The 16,849-nt window shown below is 48.4% G+C and overlaps 1 protein-coding gene across 1 annotated transcript in view; it reads left to right on the forward strand.

The window, feature by feature from the left end:
• Positions 1-16,849, forward strand: part of TMCC2 (transmembrane and coiled-coil domain family 2) — a 744,435-nt gene that overhangs the window by 177,673 nt on the left and 549,913 nt on the right. The window lies entirely within an intron of this gene.

The raw sequence follows: 16,849 nt of genomic DNA on the forward strand, positions 1-16,849 counted from the left end.
CTAGGATTCTGGGCATTGTAGTTTCTTCCAGTAAAGTTAGGTTTTAAAACTTCAAAATTATTTGTAAGGGTTGATTTAATTCCCTTAAGGCTATTAACAAAGGGGATATGAGATATGAGAATTAGCTATTACAGAGGAAGATGGTATAGTCACGACAACATGTCCATGCCCTTTTACACAGTACCCTTGGGAATGAGGAAGATATCTGGTTTGTGAAACCAAAGAGGATCTTTCTTTTGGTATAGTTTGCTCTGATTTTATAACTTTAGGGTTCACAGCCCTAGATGTTATATAAGGTTTAGAGACATTAAAATGGCAACAAGCCATGACTTCTTAAGGTATATCGGGAAGAATCTTCCTGTAGGAGGAAAAATACTGTGTCTCATCCCATGGAATCTTTTCACCACCCTGTGCCCTGTCTCTTCCCAGGTGATCCTCCTGCAGTATACCACCCCCGGGTTGAGATCGGGAAGCGTCTGCCTTCCCCATGCTACCTGGAAGGAGACTTTAGGCAGGGTTTTGTGACAGATCTGTAGGATTCTTAACACCCCCTGCACAGTGCAAGTCCTGTACAAAACAAAGTTCCTTGAAATGTGTGAGAAAATGGGGCTTGTTGGGAGCTCGGCAGGCCTGTTTTTGGGCTAAGGGATCCAGAAAACTACATTTCCCATGATGACATGGGGGTTTGAGTGAGTACGCATGGGCATGTCTTTATGTGCTATTTAAACTCCTCCCCGGCCCGTGCTGCTTGTTTGTGATTGTTGGCGTTGCAGGCACCAGCCGAGGAAAGCAGTTTGTGGAGCTGGCGAACGCGGTGCCCCGGTGGTTTGGAGGAGGGCGTAACACTGTGGACAGAGCCTTGAGGAGCCACAGCTCTTCCACTATCCCTTACGGAGGCCCGGACCACATCACACGGATTTCAGCTTGACCGCTCAACGCTGGAGCTGGATTGCGTGGGGAGGTGCTGTCCGGCCCGCCCCAGGCCTCAGATAAGTGCACGCAGGTTGTCAGGGGGTGAAGGGAGGCAACAGGGAAGACTGTGTATTTGTCTGATGTTAGGTACTTTACAACGCTATTATCTCCACAAACTCTAATTAGTGCAAGCCGCGGAAAGCGGAGGCACTGTGCATTTGTTTGTTGCCACGTGCGTTACGACATAACAATATTATCTCCATGAACTCTAATTAATGAAAGCAGCGGAGAGTGTAGGTGCAGTTCCTGAATGTTTTTGGGGTGTGAACTGAATTGTGAGGAACGCAATGTGTTATTTGTGGCTGCTTGCTCTTTTCAATTCCTAAAAGGGGACATGCTTTATTGCATACAAATTCATAAGTGCACCCTATGGAAACTATCACTGCCGGGCAGCAGGAAAAGGGATGTCCTGGAGACCAGTTGGGGTGCTATCGATATATGTAATGTACATTGTGATTTCTTGCTGTATGTCCCGTTTCTTGTTGTGCGCTACAGCCGTTTCAGGAGATTATCATGATAACACCATGTGTTCTATGTTAGTCGCTTGATTAAGAATGAACGGTGTGAGATACAGGTTCTACAAAGTAAGATCCTAATTAAGAAGGATGTTGTACTCTGGTAGGAGAAGGTTCAGGAGGTACCTCACGAATTAAGAGAGTTAGTAACATTACTGTGTTTCATGATGTGTATGAGTTTTGCCTTTACTCCCCATACCTATCCAACTCAAGAAACTTAACCCTCTTCCCGGTTATCCTAACACCCGCTACCTATCCAAAACTTCTCCCTAATCCTCTTCCCCCCATTGGCTGTCTCTAGGTTACCTGTGGATACAAAAATCAGGAGCCTGTGCCAACCAAGGTGGGAGGGGTCAACTGCATTTGGCATCCGTGGTCAGGAAGGAGTTGCAAGATACTCCAGGGGTGTGACAAAATGTCTCTGGATAGCCGAGCCTCTTCTGGCTCGGTTCAAGACCACTTTGGTTCTTACCCCTCTTGGGGTCGGTTTGTGGCCCACTCTGGGCCGGACAAATTCTCACCCGGTCCCGGGGTCTTGGGTTTCACACAACCTCACGGGGTCTATAGCCTGTCCTCCCCTCTTGTGTTCTTGGGTTCCTCAGCCCCTCTTGGGCCCTGTGAACGGAAGGTTATGAAAGGCATGGAAGGGAAAAGGCGAGAAGGTAATCAACCACCACCGAGTGCACACCACCAGATGGAGGGAAAACCACCTGAGAGAGAGCACAGCATGACTAAACGTTTGGGACTGGAACAGCGAGGTCAGGAGCATATGGGCGAATATAACCCGGCAACTGACAGTCGCGAGACCCCAGAAGACGGCTCCAGAAGAGACGCAGACAGGAGTACTCCGGCTGTCACCACTTCCCTGTGTGTGGATTACCCGGGGAATGTGCTTTCCGGCGAACGGACCCAGAGGACCAGGGATGGTCCGGCCATAAGCCTTCCCGGGAACCCGATGTTTTATCAAAACGCGGTTCCACTCCCAGTGCGGCAGAGGCCGTTGCGGGCCGAACGCCTTCCCAGGAAACCGCTGGGTTGTCACCACGCGGTTCCACTCACAGTGCGGCCGAGGCCGTTACAGGAGACGCGGGAAGCCGAATCCTATTTTCGGGTCCTCCACCCACACTCACCTTCATGTGGCGTTCCAGAGACCACGGGGGTACCGGCTCACATCGGGACGGGGGTTTTCCGCGGGGTTCCGGGCTTGACGGGCCAGGCAGGAGGGCAACCTTCAACACAAGAGAAAGGGGGCAGAGCTTATGGGAGTATTTATAGAAGATCAGGACAAGTACGCACTGATTGGCTACCTAGACTCCAACCCCTATATAAGGTGGACACAATTGACGGACTGTGTGTCTCTTTGCCATTCTCTTGTAGGACTTCGAGAGGGAGAGAGCTGCACCTGAGACGCTGTGGGCTTACGAGGACTAGCTGCAAAGTCGTGAAGCCTCATCCCTATTTTAGAAAGAAAAAGAAAAAGCATTCTTGAACCTTTGTTTATTTAATCCATTGATTCATGTATCCTGAATAAAGGTTTTTCTAAGTTCCGCTCCTGGCTGCCTGGCCTCTCCTTGCAGGCCCTTTGACATTTTAGCCCCTCTTGGGCTATTTGGCTTCTCACCCCTGCTTTCGATATATGACATCTTAGCCTATCTTGCACTCTCTGGTTCCTCAGCCCCTCTTGGGATATTTGGTTCATCAACCCTTCTTGGGGTATGGTCGGGCCTGCCCACCTCCTCCCGGTTCCCTGGACACACTACATACTTGGTTTGCTGCAGCGGCATTCTTCTTAGAGGCAGTCTTCTTGGCATATGTGGAAGCGCGGTTCCAGCTTCTGTATATTCCGCACTGGTTCCCAGGAGTCAGTGTTTCTCGTAGACTCATGACCGGACTTCGCATTTGGTTTAAGCAGGTGCCAACCGACCACTTTGCTTGCGGTCTCTTCTCGTTGTGTCTCCTGGTTCCGAGGGCCTGATAGATTTTCAAATAACAAAACAACAAACAAACATAAAATTCTGTTCTACGTATTTCTCGGGTGATGAATTCACCTCTGGGTCCCCCTCTTCTGGGCGCAGACCCCTCTTTTCTTTCAGCCTCCCTCCACCAAGTTCACTATGGCTTTTCTTTGGAGATGGATTCACCCCGGATCCCCCTCTTCCAGGCGCAGACCCCTCTTTGCTTTCAGCCTCCTTCCACCGGGTTTACTATGGCTTTTCCTTCCTTCAGAAATCTCAATGTCTTTTTAAACAGTTCAAGTGGACATCCCTCGGCCGGGTTCGCTCTTGTCAACACACTGTTTCTTGGGACTTTAGACTTGCCCCCTTCTCGTCAGCATCTCTCTTCCGGGTACACTCTTGCCAACTTCCCATTCACAAATGTACGCAGGATTCACTTCCCTTGCTTTCTCTATAGTTCTTAGGTTAAAGGCTTTCAACTGTATGGGGATTTTGCTTGACCTCCTGTATGACCACTTTGACCTATCTTGGCAGCTTTCCTACAGCCTTCTGGTATTTGCAGTTTGACTCACACTGGGATTGACCAGGTATTCTCGGAGCAGTACCCACGTGGCACTGATCACCTTTTGCAGCTGGTCTCCCCTTTACAATGTTACAGTTCTCACTTTCGGCTCTACCCTCGCCTCACCGGCTGTGATGAACCGCTTGGCGTTCCTCTTTATCTGAGTCAAGGCCGGTACCACGGAAGCAGGAGTCTCCGGCTTATTGGCGTCGATACACTCTGTGTACCGTTGATATCTGTTGCAGCACACTTGGGCTATTGTCGTCGGTCTTAAGTTTCTTTCAGCAGAGGCTTCGCAGGGTTTTGCCAAAAAAAGGGCAAGGTTGTATCTCTCCTTGTCAGCTTCTCGATATTTGCCGCCTTTCTCCTCCTCTTGAACTGCCGGGTCTGGATAGCTGTCTAGTCGTGCGGTCTGCCTTGCTTGTACTGTGCTCTCTTGCTCCATCTTTTATCCCTTTGGGAAAAGGAAAGGGCCGTCAGGAGTGCGTGATTCAGGTTAACTGCCTGACTTTGCCTGACGCTGGGGTTGGGACATGTTAGGTAAACAGCCCTAGGGTTAGTCCTTTGGTTTTCATGTCGGGGAAAAGTGTTTGAGTCGGGAAAAGGGAGAGGTAGAGGTTTGGGTATTCTGCGTGGTAGGGCGGGGAAGAGGTGTTATATATAATTATAGCCTTTGTCCTAGGGGGGGTAAGTGATTTCGGAGGGTGTTCGAAATGAGAAGGAGCGTTTGCGGGGCAAACAGGGATACCTGGGATCGTGAAATAAACAAGGGGGATTGTTGGAATGGTAGTATTTTATTTGAGCAGGTTGGGAGTGGAAGAAATAATAATCAGAGGGACAGGAAGAAGAATGATTGGGAGTATTGGGATAGGGAACAGGAAAGCAAGGTTTCTCGGAGATGTGGCTTTCAAGTCTAATGGGGTTCGTGCTCCTGGGGTATTTACCGGAAATGCAGGGGACATCGGGTTGGGACAGGAGAGGTCTAATAGGAGGAAGGGAGGCAGATGTAATACATCCTACAAAGGTTTCAGGGATCTTGCCCTCTTCTCCTTCTCCGGTACAATAGTGTGTCTCCCTTGGGTTATTCCCTCGAGTACAACCCTGGGCTTCCCCATCCCGGTGAGGCTTTCTCGCTCTTTCACCCCTAGATTTGGGATCTGAGCGGATCAGCCCTTTGTTGGTCACCTGAATAAGGATGTCTCTAGGTTTGCTATGTGAGATACCTTTAGGTATTTCACAGAGCCTACCCCTTTGAAGTGGAGAAACTGAGAGGTGGTGGCGTGACCTGTCGTGGGTGGACTGTGCGGTCCGAGAACTGCGCTGAGACCGCTTGCTCTGGCCTACCCCAGAGCCGCGTAGGCCGATATATGGGGAGTATGAGAAACTGTGGTGGTGGCGTGACCTGTAACGGGTGGCCCTTTTGGTCCGGAACATGTTCCGAGACCGCTAACAGTACCTGGCCGCGAAGACAAGCAGGCCTACTAAGCAAAGTAGAAGGCGGAAGAACAGTCCTGTGACCCCTGGTGAAACTGATGAAGCATTCCCAGAGAGAACGTAACGGGAATAAGAATACATCTGGGAGGGGGTCGGGAAAGCTTGAGACTGTGAATCATGTAGCAGAAGAAGTAGAAGAAGAAGACGAAGAAGAAGAGGAAAAAGTAGTGGAGCAGATTGTGAGGCAATGCCCAGGCCAGTTCCACGAGAGATGTATTAGGAAGTCAAGGCGGACTTGAGGGGCCTCTTCATTGTCCCAGTAGGGGCAAGTTAAAGAACAAAAAGAAAGGAGGGAACGACAAGAGCTCTTGAAGAAGTTAAGAATCAGATAGCCCAGAAGAGGCTTACAAAGAACGGTGAACTCTCTCTAAGAGAAGGGAGCCATTCTCCTAGCCCAACTCGAATATTGTGAAACCCTGTCTCCTTTGGTTAAGAACACTAGAACCTCTTCTTTTGTGAGCCTTGGAACATTTTCCAAAGTTGAGAACGCTGCACCTTGAGAGACTCATACCCAGGAGAAGTGAGTCATTCACCTGGGCTGTAGAAAGAACATTTTGTAGATTAGGATTATTTATTATTATTTTTTAATTATTATTATGGTGCCAAAGCCCTAAGGCGTCCAGGTGCTGAACAAATACAGGAAGGAGTGAAAGGGCACTCTGAGGACCCAGACATTACATAAGTGGTATGAATATAATAGGAGTTTGGACTACGACCGTGAACTTTTGATTTGTACTACATGAACTGCCTGAGTTTGTTTGTTTGAGTTAGGGAAACCACCTCTAGTTATGGATAGATGGGTTTGTTGGCCGTTAATAAAGGTTTGTAGCAATCACTATGCCACCATCTGGTCAGACTCCACATTCCATGCTGCCACAACATATACACAGGTGTATCGTGCAATCTTCATATAACCAATAAAAACATGAGCTTCCTGAGACAAGAGAAGGTTACACATATCCCTGCTAAAGAATGGCTTGCCCTCTAAGAGAGGGGTCACCCCAAGTGGGATTCAGTTTGCCCTGTCCTCTAGGGGGCTGTTAAGCATAGTGGGCTTGCCTAATCCCAAAGGGGATGACTCCTACTTGGGGAAAGGGAACAAATTCCCTGAGCGAGTCGTTGAGGCATCCAAAGAGAAGCATAAGTAAATCAGTTTAGTTGGTATTATCAGTATCTTCCAATCTCCAACTATATCCGTGTGGTTTACTGCATTTCTTGACCAATCGAAAAACAGTCGTTTTTAGAGGGTTCATTCTCAAATCATTCATTTGTGCATAGTTCTCAATAGTACCAATTAAATGTTGCACACCTTTCTGGGTATGGTGAAGGAGAATCACAATGACTGCGTAGGACATGTCGGGTCAGAAATGAGAAGCGGACACAAAGTGGTAATGCACTCAACATTAGTCATTTTATTAACAGAAAAGGTTTTGGATAAAGGCTTAACTTTCCCTATCCTAACGTGAATGTCTCTTCCTATGATGGAAATCCCTCTCTCTTCTCTTCTGGTAAACCTGAAATGATGTCTGCATTGATTTTAATGGCCTCTCCTCGAACCCTGATAGTAACTGCGGTTCCATGGTAAATGTCTTCATCCCCCTGTACACATGTAACTCCAATTGGGTTTCCCTTTCTGTGATTTCTGGAGGATATTAAATCAGATCTTATAGCAGTTTGTTTACTTCCAGAATCGATTAAGGCTCAAACTGGGATTCCATTAACTGTGACATAATCATGAGTCTTAAAAGTATTGCTAGCAAGGTTTACGTTACTATTCATTTCTACTTCCTCCTCATCTACCTCATCTTCCTCCCCATCCTGTCCCATCATATATCCAATCTCCATGGGATCTTCCTTTCTATTAGAAGGGCACTGTCGGGCTAGATGTCCAGATTGCCCACATGAGAAACATATTAATGGGATAGGCGTTTGTGGTCACGCTGCTTCAATTCTTATCTCACTTTTAACTACTTAAGATATCTTTTCTCCACTAAAAGATTCTTTTATTATGGCTTTGGGAAAATTATCCCGATTTCTATCTTTTACAGGGGGACCCCGGGGAAATCCTTTCATGTCTCTTTTAACTTCTACTTTATGAAGGTTTCGAACATGACGGATGGCTTCTACAAAATGTGAAGCTGTTTCTACAGCTAAAGTTATACTGGGTTTGTTCAACTGGAGAATGCCTTTCTGTAAAAGGGAGGTACAGAATTCACTAACTTCTATGCTTAGGATCTTCTGGTAAGTTTTTTTTCCCAACCATAGAGCTAGGATATTCTGGGTTCTAGCTGATAGTTGTACTGGCAATTCATCTGCATTTAACTTGATACTGCAAAGTTTTTGTTTGTAAACATTTTCAGTTTGTCCTACCTTTTTCAATAACCTTTCTTTGATTGTATCAAAAGGGATTGTTCCGGTAGGGTTTAACAAATTATATGAATTTTGAATTTCCCCTTTCAATAAGGTAATTAAATAACATGTTTTCAATTCATCTTCCCAGTGGAATTGTTGGGCCAACCTCTCAAAACAAAAGTTCCCCAAGTCTTTTCCTCCATAGGGTTGTAGAATCCCCTGTGAAACTACAGGCCGTTGTGAAGCACAATATGTCTGTCCAATCCTTCCTGGGATCTAGTATTTAGTTGAATCTGATAGGCAGTTAATTGAACCACATAGCCTTCTAATGTCACCATCCTACTTGTTGTTTTAAGATTATTTTCTTCAACAAAAGAAGGGTCTTGAATGACATCAGGATCTCTAGCGGGTTGGGTTAAGAAATCAATTCTTCTGTTTCAGGAGAAGGGTCTACCTCAATACCCAAGGCACAAACAGGCTCTAGTAACTCGTCCTGTTTTCTCAATGTTGTAACATGTATTCTTGAAACCTTGGCTATGAGAAGCCAGACCCCCCTCCTCCTCCTCACCTGATAGCCTTGGTTCAGTCTTGCAGAGATTTATCAGAAGTCCCTTCTATCTTCTTTTTCCGTGAATGCAACTTCTCCTTGAAGAGGTAAGGGCGTTCCTCTCCAGCCGCCAGATCGATTTTTGGTAAGACTCAGAAAACCACCCTGGCATACTGGAGGAGCGGCCCCAAGAGACAGGGGAAAAAGCCGAAGGCTACATTTTTTTTTAAAAGTCATTGAGATGCAGACAGGCTGCAGATCGAAAACGGGCCAGCTTCAGGAAGGAATGAGTAAACAGCAGCAGCAGGCGTGAGCCAAAGGTGGAACCAGAAGGCAAGAGAGGAGAAATAGGTTGCGGGAGCCGAGAACAGAAGAGAATAGATGGCCAAGTGGGAGGCCAAGGTGGAAGCGGCATGAGCATGGGCAGAGAAAATGCAAGATAAGGAAGGAAGGTAAGGGGTGCCGTAGAGGAAAATGAACTGCATTTTACCCAGAGAGAAAACCTAGAGGGTTGCAACTTTGCGAGCCTCAGCCGCGTTGTGACTATAACCAGTGTAGGACGCCACCTTGGATGCAGCAACTAGACCAGCAACCCAAGGTGCAGCGTTTAACGTGATGACTAGTGCTGCCTCCTCCATCTTTGCCACAACAACCAACAAGTGATCATAATAGTATTACCCCTTCTTCTCTGTTCTGACCCCAGCTTCCATGGATTGCTTCTATGGCAACAGTGGACAAGGAGCGGGCATGAATATGGGAGGCTAGCCCATGGGAAGTATACCCCTTCCAGTTTACAAGATATTGCAGGGCTCCTCTGAAATATTTTGAATCACATAATCAGTCGACTTCGTATAATTCGGCAGTGAAATTTCCCTTGTATAGCAGAGTAACGTTGTTGGGATGAGCCCGATGGTAGGGATCTGGGTGGTAGGACTTCAACAAAGAAGAGTGAAAGACTGGATGAATGCGTTTCCAGGTCTTTGGTCATCTTAATCTGTAGGCTGCAGGATTGATCTGAGCGGAAATGACAAAAGGACCTTGAAAACAAGGAGACAACATGGACGGGCGTATCCAGTGTGGTAAGTATTTAGTGGACAACCAGACCTGGTTTCCAATCTTCTACTCTGGGTTTTCCTCACAATGAGCGTCAGCGTAGTGTTTGTAACTTTCTTTGGCCTTATGTAGGCTGTCCTTTGCGGTTTGGTGGTTGTCAGTGATTTGTTTCAGCAAGACATCAAGAGACTGTAAATTGGTCACAGGGAGCACGGAGGTAGGCAGAACCTGAGGACAGATACCCGAAAAGCAAAAAAAATGGCTCATCCTAATAGCCGTATGCCAGGAGTTGTTATATGCAAACTTGGCTACAGCCAGCATCACAGACCAGTTATCCTGTGTATGGGTTATGTAGCATCTCAAGTACAGTTCTATAGTGAGATTAACCCATTCTGTCAGCCCGTTTGTCTGTGGATGGTATCTGGAGGACACATACCTTTCAATCCCCAGTAATCTGCACAAGATTCCTCAGAAGTATGAGGCATACTGTGAGCCTCTGTCAGTAGTTATCGATAGCGGCAGTCCATGTAATCGAAGGATGTCACATAGGAAAACCCTAGCCATCTCTGGGGCTGTAGTTACCCCAGGTTAGTGTGAAAAATGTGCGGTCTTTGTAAATTAATCCACCATGACTATGATGGTTGTATGACCCCTCGAAGGAGGCAAATTTACCACAAAATCCATAGAGATATGTGTCCATGTGTAGGCGGGAACTGGGGATTGAGTGAGTTTACCAACATGTTTTCTGAAGCTGTACTTGTTTCTGGCACATACCGGGCATGAGGAGACGTACGTCTGAACTTCAGTTTTCAACGTGGGCCACTAGAAAGAGCAGGAGAGGCGTTCCAGAGTTGATGTGATCCCCCGATTACTAGCAGTCGGTATATCATGACTTAAGGCCAGGACCTTTTTTTGTAGTTCTATGGAAGGAACTACCAGACGGCTAATGTAAAAAAGATACCGTTCCTTTTGGTGGACAAGGTTCCTAACCTTTGGACGAAACGGTTACCGGGAACTGTTGATACAAGGATTTGACATTGTCAAGAAAGGGTTGGATGAGGTAGATCAACGCCTTATTCTGGAGAATTAGTTCCTTCTTCGCGAATCCGTCGTCTTCTTCTGCTGTGGTATGCTGGGACAAGGCATCGGCCACCACGTTCTGACTTCCTGGCAAGTATGTGATGTGGAACTCGTACTGGGAAAAGAAATAAGCCCCTCGAGCCTGCCTGAAGTTGTTACATTCAAGGTATTGTAATACTTGCAAGTTCTTATGGTCTGTGCGGACTTCAAAGGGATGTTTGGAACCGAGCAGTATATGTCTCCACTATAAACAGGCTGCACATATGGCTAGTAACTCCTTCTTGATCACAGAGTAGTTCCGTTTACTAGGGGTTTGCTAATGGTTAGAATCTGTGAGTAGAAAGCCACAGGATGTTCTTCCAGATCTTTTCCTTCTTGTTTGAGCACTGCACCAATGGATGTATGTGAGGCGTCAGTCTCTACGATAAAAGGTCTAGTCTTGACAGGTTGTAAAAGGATGGGTGCTGAACAGAACTTGTGTTTAAGAGTCAGAAAGCATCCTCTGCGGCGTCATTCCAAAGAAAAGGAACTGCCTTCAACAGGTGGGTAATGGGCAGTACCAGCTTTGGGAAATCATGTATAAATCTTTGATAGAAAGATGTCACCCCCGGAAATCGTTATGTCTTTGACAGATTTGGGAGTAGGCCAGGAAGTGATAGCCATCACCTTGCAGGGGTCCATCTGTATACCTTGTTGAGACAAAATGAATCCTAAATAAGGCACAGACTGCACCTTGAATAGACATTTTTCTGGTTTGGCTAATAACTGATTGTCATGAAGTCAATGCAATACTTCAGAGTGGTGTCATTGATGGTCTAGTGGAGTGTTGCAATAGACAAATATGTCATCCAGATAGACAATGACATACAAAACAGGACATTGGAAAACAACAGTCCATAAACCATTAAGAAATCGCAGGAGCGCTCACCAGACCGAAGGGCATCACCTGGTACTCAAATAGTCCATAGGGAGTACGAAAGGTGGTCTTCCACTGGTACCCTTCCTTCACTCGGAGCAGATGGTAAGCGCCTCTTAAATCAAGTTTGGTGAACAACGTAGCTCCCTGTATGGTTTCCAAGATGTCCTTTATCAAAGGCATAGGATATCGGTCGTTGACGGTCACCCTGTTCAGGCCTCGATAATCAAACCATGGTCTTAATTCGCTAGTGTCTCTCTTAGGTATGAAAAATAACAAAGCACCTGCAGGTGATCTGGATTCACTTATGAGGCCGTTGGCGGGATTGTCGTTGAGATATTATCGTAAGGCCTTCTTTTCGGGACTGGATAGTGAGTACATCCTCCCGAAAGAATGATGGCATTGGGAAGAATGTCAATGGAGCAATCTTAGTGTCGATGTGGAGGAAGCTCCTTGGCCAGCTGATCCTTGAACACCTGGGAGAAATTCTGGTACTTCGTAGGGACGAGTGATACTTCTTGAATTGTTGAAGGGAGATCAAGTGGTCCTTCCGTCTGTGCCACCATAGCCAAAGAAGGTGCACTATTCGGATAGCCATGAACTCCACAGAAATCAGATGAGAACGTTACCAGGTTTTCCTTCCAATTGATGTCCGGATTGTGTCTGCGTAACCATGGAAATCCTTGGATAAGCTGAAAATGTGCCTTCTGAATGATGTCAAAGATAAGCCATTCCCCATGAGTCGTTATGAGTATCTGCATCAACTTGGTCTTCTTGGTAATGGATCAGGAACTCAAGGGTCGGGCATCCACGCCTTTCACTGGTTGGTTTACTGTTCATTCTTCCAGCCGGATGCAATGTCTTTCTGCCCAATGAACATTCATGAAAATTCCAGCTGCCCCGCAGTCAATGAGAGTCAATGTATAAATAGGTGTACCAATAGAGATAGAGAAACCGGTTTTGTCCTGTAGCTGGACGTTCAAGACCATCAACTGGTCTTCGGGCTCTGCTGATTATCTGCCTTGAAGTGATCCTTCTTACTTCCCCGGTCAGGAATCCCTTCTATGGCCAGGTTCTGGAGTTTTCCAGCTTCCTAGGGCGACTTCTGGGTAATCACGAAGCAGATGTCCCTGAGAAGCGCAATATATTCACACAAGCCCAGATCTCTCCTTCATTGCCTTAAAACTGTTGTAAGTGGACCTCTGGCGGAACCCACCTGCATTGGTTCTTCAGATGGAGAAACATCCTTAGGCATAGAGTGTGTGACTGGTTTGGGAGTAGAGAGTCCCCCTATTTGTCTTTGCCTTTCCTCCGAGCGTTCATGTTGACGGAACTCTAGCTGAAGAACCAGGGATATGAGGTCTGCCAACATATCTGGCTGAGGGATGCGGGCCAATTCAGCCTTAATGTCATCTGCTAGCCCTCTCCTAAATATGGTAAAATGGGCAGTATCTGGCCACCCAGCCTCGGCAGCCAACTTCTTGAACCTAGAGACGTACAAGAGTACATCTTGATTCCCTGGTCTGATATCCAAGAGGGATTCGTAAGCATTATGCGTAAGTTCTTGTCTCTCGAACGCTGTCTTAAGACTATGAATAAAGGCAGGATAGGAAGCTACCATGGAACTAGCAGAGATCACCAAGGGGGTTGCCTATGCCAAGGCACTTCAGAACATATTTGGGACCATATAGCCGATATCAACAGTACATCTTTGTTGACTTCAATTGTTACTTTCACCAATTTCCCCCACACTGACATCCCATATATGAGGGTTTGTTCAAGCTTTGTCTGTCAACCTTTCTTTCAATCTCTCTTGGCTCTTGTCAATGCTTGTTCCAGGTTTCCCCCAACTAACATCTCATGTCAGGAGAATTGTACCATATTTGCCCTCTTTTCAGTTCTATTTGGTCAGTATTCAAAGGTGCTTTCCAAAGACTATTTAATGTGTTTGCACGCCCCAGGCTCCCTACTCGCCTAGGCTGACTCACCGGTTCACCGTGTGGCTGCTGCAATGAGTTTGTAGGGGCCATCTTTCCCTTCTGGGCAGGGTCTCATTTGGTTCCCGTGTCAGTTTCTGTGTCCTTTGCCGTCAGAACCTGCGTAGCTCTGCAGGATCGTGCCTCCTCTGACAGCCCAGCTGCACACCGTTCACTTTCTCTTCACTGGAGTTCCTCTTCTGCGATCCCAAATGCGCCAATCTCCTTCTGGCAGACGTCTCCTGTTCTCCCCACGGTTCTTCTCTGTGGGATTGCCTCTGCCACCTGTCTTGCTTCCTGCTCCACACACTCTGCAGCCTTCCTTCTCTCTATTTCTTCGCACCCCCTCCTGCTGGTAATTCCCAGGTTTAAATGTACAGCACAGCTGATTTGGATCCTGACAACTAGACTGCACATTACTCTTTGTGTCACATTTCATCCACATTAAGTCCTTGCTCCTCTTCTTCGTCTCAGTACTTGAGTCTTTCTGATACTTGGAGTCGAAGGAGTTTTCCACTGATTTTTAAGTTACATTGTTGAACAGTTGCATTTAAAGTACGATCACCAAAAACATCAGATGTTCCATATGTTCTAGGTTTACCATGTACACATGAATACTGAATAGGGTTTTGTTTAAGTGGCTTTCAGAGTTTTATAATTACATAGTTGTGAATACTGACAACATGCTATTAAAAAATCTGGAATTAAGGGATCTTCTTCACAAGAAGGAGAAATGTACTGCTTCTCTCCTGTTGGAGTCAACACTTTCCCCTGACAGCCATCTCCTCCCATGTGATCCACCCTCCGACGACCACAGCTAAGGTCAGGATCAGGTAGGCGCTGCCTGGCCCTCGCCACATACAAGGAGACGTTAGGCTGGGGATCAGTGATGACTCCTCAGGAATCATCACAGACATCTAAGATATAGATAGCTTGCCGATATGAGGCGTGACAAAGGCCACTGCAGACAATGCATCTCCCAAATTAGCAGGATAAAGATTGAACAGACAGTGAGCTAGGACACATCATTGTCTGAGGCCTCTTTGCTCTTCAAATCTATTTGTTAAGCTTCCCTTCTTGTTTATTCTAACTTGAAGATAAGTGTTTTCATGTAAGCAAATTACAATAGGAATATAGAATTGGGTACTCCCTTATTCTCCAGCATGGGGTCTGGCATGGATTCACATGCTCATGAATATTCCCCGTCGTCAGGCTGGGAATCCTCGGTAAAGAAAAAACCAGTATCAGTTTCGTTTCTGATCTGTCTTTCGTAGTAATAACCAATCACTGGTCTCTGCGTCATACTGACCACAGCCAATGACTGCCCTCTACCTAAGCACCGCCTCTGGCAGCCATCTTCAGATTTTTACCGCACGTTCATGTGTTGGGATCCTCGTGCTATTGCTCTCGAGCGTTAGTGCTATTTTTTCGCGCTTTTTCACAAAAACTTCGATTCTTTCGGTCAAAAGAGCCTCAAGCTCCACCGATCCTACATCCGATCAACGGGGACCCGTGTCGGATTCATCTGTGCCCCTCAAGGGTGAAGATTTCGTCGAGCTACACTTCGGAGGACTCCAGAAGCTTCTCAGGCCCGGTCTCGGAGATGGCCCAGGAGAAGGGAAGCTCGACGCCCGGAAAGCTGTTCAGGGCCTGCCCTGGATGCCAGCTGCAGAACGTCTTCAAGGAGGACGAACACTCTTTCTGCCTTTACTGCCTTCATGGGGACAAGACGCACGTGGAGAAGGACTGTGCGTTTTGCGGCAACATGTCGGAACGGACCATGAAGGACCGCCATCAACGTCTCGCCAGCTGGCTGGAGGGTAAGAGCCCGTCTGGCGAGAAGAAGAAGAAATCGGAGCGGTCTTCTAAGACCTTTGAGGGCGCCCCGGCGACGGGGGCCCAACATAAGGCCAAGCACCGGGAGCGCCGAACGGTCGGGCTCTACGGGCGCCAGGCAGGGCGCACCCTCCCCGGCACCATCAACCACGAGCCAACGCTCTGGGTCGGGTAAGAGGAAGGCCGAGCACCCGGCGAAGCTCCTGGAGAGACCCCGGTCGAGCTCTAAGGCAGAGGAGGAGCGTGGCAGTGCCCCCTCCCTCAAGGATAAGGCGGTGAGCGCACCTAAGGTGGTGAAGGCCTTGATCCATTCGACCAAGCCCTCTATCGAAACGGTCGCGGCGGCCCTGGCCCAGCCTGTGGAGGCTGCACCAGTGGTGGCGGCCTCGGGGCCCAGAATCTCCCTGCCTCCTCGGAGGGAGTCTTCTTTCGTGCCCATCGATAGGACCCCCGTGAAACCCTCCGTGGGGAAGAAGGGGGGGCAGGGCGTCGTCGTAGATTCGGCCTCAACCTCAGAAGAGGAACTGATCGAGGTCTTAAGCCACGGCCTAGGCGTGGAACAAGACCAGCCCGTCGGAATGGGCCCCGACGCAGGTGACGACGACGACATCGTCGAGGATACCGACGGGGCCCCTGCTCGCCCGTCGGATTCCCCTCTGCCAGCGCCGCAAGACAACTCAGCGGCCATTTTGTTGGCTATACAGTCCTTATGCTCCGAGATAAGGACGAGACTACCGTTACCGACGGAGGAACCTCTCCCGTCGGGGGATCCAGAACCGGGACCTTCTGGTGTTCCCCCTACCAAGAAAAGAAGGATCCATCCACCGCCTCCTTTTCAACCGTCGCGCCCCGTCCAGCCCTCCTCCCCGTCCACCCGAGGGGATGATACGGGGACTGACACGGCAGCGACGGGTACGGACGACGAGGCATACGACGAGGATTTTCCGTCGTCGCCTCCCACCAGGGCTTCTCCGCCCGACGAGATTGGATCGTTCCACTCAATGATCGCCAGGGCATCCGAGCTTTTCCAACTCTGCCCTGAGGAGAAGAAAAAGGAAGGCTTCCTTTACCAACGGCGCGAGACCAAGAGGAAGACGGTCCTCGCAGTGCCTCTGTTGGACGACATTTGGGATGAGGGCCTTTCCCTCCTCAAGAACCCTTCCACGACGCCAGCGAAAAGAGACCGGTACGAGAAAAAGTACCGGGTCCCGGACTCGGCCCCCCTATGCCTCCGGGCGCAGCCTACCCCGGACTCCGTCGTCTCCGCGGCAGCCAGGAAGAAAGCGGGGGGGGGTGCGGCCTCCACGTCGACTTCCCCGCCGGACGGCGAGGGAAAGAAATTGGATGCCATGGGGCGCAGAGTCATCTCGTCGGCGGCGACGACGATTAAAGCGGCCAACGCCTTGGCTATCGTGGCCCGCTACGACAGGGAACTCTGGTACAAGATAGCTCCCCTGCTGGATTTTCTGCCGGACGACAAGAGGGCGGAGGCCCTTGAGATCCTGCAGGAAGGTGAGGTGGCCTCGGACCACGCCATCACCGTGGCGACGGACATCGCCGACACTGGGTTCCGCCAGATGGGCAACGGCGT

This window comes from Ambystoma mexicanum, chromosome 13 (assembly GCF_040938575.1).
Source record: "Ambystoma mexicanum isolate Mex_15411 chromosome 13, UKY_AmexF1_1, whole genome shotgun sequence".
Classification (NCBI taxonomy): domain Eukaryota; kingdom Metazoa; phylum Chordata; class Amphibia; order Caudata; family Ambystomatidae; genus Ambystoma; species Ambystoma mexicanum.